Source organism: Belonocnema kinseyi, chromosome 6, assembly GCF_010883055.1.
Source record: "Belonocnema kinseyi isolate 2016_QV_RU_SX_M_011 chromosome 6, B_treatae_v1, whole genome shotgun sequence".
Lineage (NCBI taxonomy): Eukaryota > Metazoa > Arthropoda > Insecta > Hymenoptera > Cynipidae > Belonocnema > Belonocnema kinseyi.
In genome coordinates this window covers 104288753-104293699 of record NC_046662.1, presented here as the reverse complement: position 1 = coordinate 104293699, position 4947 = coordinate 104288753, and positions in this window count along the sequence as shown.

Sequence of the window (4947 nt, the reverse complement as noted above, 5' to 3'; positions counted from 1 at the left end):
AAATGGATTAGAAAAAAATTGCCAAGACCCAAGAATAAAAATTGGATGTACAGCGAATTTTTAAATTTTTAATTGAGATTATATTTAACTTTGTAATATCAAGAATTTTCATACACATTTCTTTTTAATAATGCTGTAGTAAAAAATCAACAATATCGAGCGCCGAAATTATAATTAGAGCAAATTTTCTGTAATTCTATGTGGACGGCTGAAATATCCCGAAAAATAAAATTCCCGACTCGGTAAAACTCTCTGTCCCAAAAAATACAATTCGAAAACTAATAAATTTCCTAAACAGTTTATAATATTAACGAATTTGAAGATTCCCAAATAATAAGACTCCCCAAATAAAACTGTTTCTTAATCAATATTAATTATTTATTAAAACTACGATAATAAAAGTGTTATCAAATAAATTTTTGTTTAAGATTTAAAGTATTAAAAATTATTGTTTGAATTTAAAATTCAAATTATACAAAAAATTTTACCGACAAATTATTATATAAAAATAAATATGTGTGTTTTAACTAACATTTCGATTTTTCAGAAGAACTTTTGTGAACTTTTGTCAAAGAAAAATGCTTTCAGCACTTGCTTATCTTGAAATGTCTTTCTATAATACTTTTTTAAAATTAAAAATATAATTTTTCCAGAAAATTTTTTTTATAATTAAAAAAAGACTGTACCGAAAACCTGGATCAAGCTTCAGATTTGAAAAAATTCAGCGATACATACATGTCAAACTTTTCTAACCTCAAAAAAATTTTCTACTGCTTTACCGTCATGTTTTACGAAGAATGAGAAAACAAGAATTCGACTTCGTAGTACGATGAGGGCAGCACCTCGATAGGGCAGAAAATGCGATGTCCTATATATATAATTCCCCACTCCGACGCCCCGTACCGCATCTACGTTAATAATATCTTTGCCTATGTCCATGGTCCATGCAGTTAATAAGCGTTCCGTCGGTAACTTTAAAAATTTGGTGTAACAAATAGCTGCTTTAGAAACAAAATAATATTTTAGCAGCAAAATTTAAAACTATTCGGATTATAGTTGAAAATTAAGAATTTAAAATTTTAGCTTGAATGGGTATTTGGCAATCGCAAATGGCTGGTCAACTTGTTTGAACAGAAAATACGATGTTGTTGTAATAAAATAACTATGAATACAAAGACTTCTTTGTATGAAGCCGAAACGGAAATTCCAAAGGACTGATTTTAATGCTACGGAATTTCCTATACATAATATTTTGTATATAGGATCGCTTATATTTTAGCAAGAAATATTAACAGAATGTGACCAATGAGAATTCTCGTAAATTTAATTATCTTAATGAGTTTTGGTTTTGCGGATCATTGATTAAAACTTTGGGTGCAGAAATTTAAATTAGTTTGGATTTTTAATTCAAGGGATGTTGCTGTACTCTTAAATTTCAATTACGTAAAGACATTTGAGTCATGAATTGTTGAGTCAAAATAACATTATTGGATGCGCTTTGTCGGCGGAAGTGTACTTTTCGGAATTATAACTGTAGAATTCCTGTACATGCTTAAAAATGGGTTTTCTTATCCGTTTAATGTGCCGCAACCGCCGTCGCGGCCATCATGAATTTTTGCACGTGTCAAGGGAGGACCCGGGATTATCGCGTAGGCGGTTTGTTTTCAAGATTATAAGTGGGATTAAGAAGACTCATTGGTTGCTTTCCTTGTTCCTTTCCTTGTATGTACATTTTATATTTGGTTTAATAAAATGTAAAGTAGTTTAAGTTCACTTTGAAATTTGGTTTACTTATTTTAATAGTATCCTTTCATTAATAAAATTTGCGATTTCAAGGATTTAGAGATTTAGTACCGGATACTTAGTCTCAGGAAGTTGAGGTTCTAACCTCTCTAACAGCGGATCTACAGCAAGGAAAATAATCATCGTTGGTGTACTTAGCAGAGTCCATTGAGAGGATTTAAAACGTTGAACTTTGGTGCGCTAAAAAGGGAAGGGTGTGTCACATTGGTTGAATGCTAGCGCCACGTACTGGAAACCTCAGACAACAACGCTGCGATGCAAGGAGAGAATTTTATTTTTAAACTTCGCGCGCAATATACTACTTGAGCTATCATGGATGCGCTTGAAGTCACCTTCAGCAGAAGTTGATGAAATTTTTAAAAATTTTTAACGTTGCAAAAAAAAAGTATTGCGATCACTCCGTGAGTTTCTAATAGAAAATTTAAGGTAGCATCCGAATTTCAACAGTTGAAAAGTTGATTTTGCTGTTTTTTGAGTTTTTTAAAAAAGGAAACGCATGGGAACATAATGGGATCTTTACGGGTACTTTGTAGAGGCTCCATTCGATTCCTTCGGTCCGCCAGGGATAAATGATTAAAATTCAGTGCTCCAAAGGAGACTAGTTTTTAGTTGAGTTTCTTTTGAAATGTCTTTTTGTTTGGCGCAAATCTTCATCCAATAAATAAAATTAAATATAGAAAACTGTCGTATCACATTAGGAGATTTTTCCATAATGATGACAAATTGTGATTCCTAATATCTCATTAAAGATTCAGTTTTAGCCCAGGTTCACTCTACTGAATGAATCCCTTGATTTAATACAATTTTCCCACTAGTAGATTAAATAATATATATGATCTCGCTACCAGAACGATAATGCTTCAAACTATATCTAATAATTTAAAATTTTAAAGAGTATGTTCTACTTGTTGTCTTCATGCAAATTGCGATATTCGAAGTCAGTTTTTTATATGGGAAATCAAGTGTCAGAAGCCAGCATGGTGCCATTTTTTCAGGGGATCGTCCTCTGTTCTCCTTAGCACTTATTCCCTGTGGTGAAGAAAAGTGAGGACGATCCTCTGAAAAAACGGGACCACACAGGTTTCTGGCACTTGCTTTGCACATACTTCTTTCAAATTGTAAATTATTACATATATTTCAACTAACTTACCTCCAATTTAAATAAATTCATTATTTTCACTAGAACTGAAGTTAGTTCAGTTGCATATTTATCTACAAAAAACAAAAAATTATTTATATTTTACCAATTTTTCAACGACAATCTTTTCAGAAATGTTTAAAGTACTACCATGCATTTTTTCAGATTTTCGCTATTATTTTTGCAATAAAAAACTATGCTCCAAAGTTTACTGTCTTTAAAAGCTGTAAAATTTTCTTACTTCTGATCATATTTTCAGATCTTTAAGTTAGAACAATTTTATTGAAATATTACTTCTTGATTCATTAACGTACAACATTTGCACCTTAAAAATGGTCCTTCTTTCATGAAGCTACTATTTTTTCTTCGCTTAATTTTCCAACGTCAAAACCAGAGGACTGAAATTTTCTCGCCGATAGTAAGCCTATAAATCTATTCTAACGCACGCTCTAGCCAGCTGAGACATAGAACCCCTTAGATCTTGTCGAAAAAATGTCAGCCAAGCTGTTTTGCTGAAAAGCCAGAGCCAAGAGAGGAATATATTTTTCTAGTTTTTCAAATTAGTAGGTCCCAAAATTGAAAAGATTAAAAACGTTCAGATGTATGATAAGTAAAAAATATTCAAATTTAATAATATTTTCCAGCATAAATAAAATATGAATATTTTACTTCTATTAATATTATTTAGCAAGACTGTGGAAGTGAAAAACAAAAACAGCTACAGCAAAGAACTTATTGCCACATTCAAGAAGAAAATGTTCCAGATAAAAAATACTTGAATCTGAAATATTCTAACTTTAAAGCTGAATGTGAATATTAAATCGAAGACTAGCTGAAATTAGAAGAAATAAGTCTGAGCAATACAAATTTTTAAACAAGAAAACTGTTATGACATTTTTCTAAAAGCTTGTAATTATTTATACATTTTTATAAAATATAAGAATGCATGTTCTGTTTGATTTTAACAACCCTTATTATAATCTTTTTTAAGAAGGCCACATTTATATTTATATTTTTGCCATTTGAAGTTATGTCCGACTGTTTCAGCAGCCTCCTCCTCTGCTTTGTACAGGAACGCTCCTTTGCCCACTTCTTCATGCTTCCTGATAATTTTAAGAAGAGGGTTTCTTCCATTCGCGACTTTATGTGCTGTACCCAGAATAATCTTGTTGTGAAAGCATTCAAGATTCAATATTCCGCGACCACATTGACGGCGTGAGATATCCCGATATTAATGGATCTGAGCTCGTTCTTCGTCCATGGAACCACTCCAAATTAATAGAGCACTACCGGGAAGGCAAGCATTTTCGTTGCAGATACTTTGTTCCTTGCCGATAGTTCGGAAGATTAAATCTGCCGGATGCGACGTTTGTATCTGCTTCGGAGAGTATCCTTTATAGACGTTACATCCTGAATGCGGCTCTGTGGTACGCCTAGGTATGTATAAGTCTCTCTAGCGCAATGGTGTCGTATGGCGCTTCTATCAACGAACTCAGGGTCTTCAGGGATGCCATTAAGTTTTCCTTGCTTCAAATAAACCTTGGCGCATTTGTATAACCCAAATTCCATTCCTATTTCCTTAGTGCTAGGCAGTCTGATAAGTACCTGAAAATTCTAAGAGATGGCATTAGTATTCACTAATGTGAACCATTTTCGTCGAGCTTGATCCTTCAAATGACGCCTGTCAAAACTTCAGCCATTTATGTTTACGCATTTACAAGTTACAGCACTGAGAAGCGACTAATCTCAGAGTTTTTTTTAATATGGAAAAATCTGAGTTTCGAGTTTTGATCAAACACTACTATCCTCGCAAGAAAAGAATATCCAAGACCAAGGCCAAGCTGGATAAGTATTACCCGGACTCTGAACCGTCGATTGCAACGATTCATAAGTGGTTTACCGACTTTCGTTGTGGCCGTACGAGCACAGTTGATGCTGAACGATCTGGGCGCCCAAAAGAGGTCACTACACCAGAAAATGTCAAAAAAATCCATGATATGATGTTG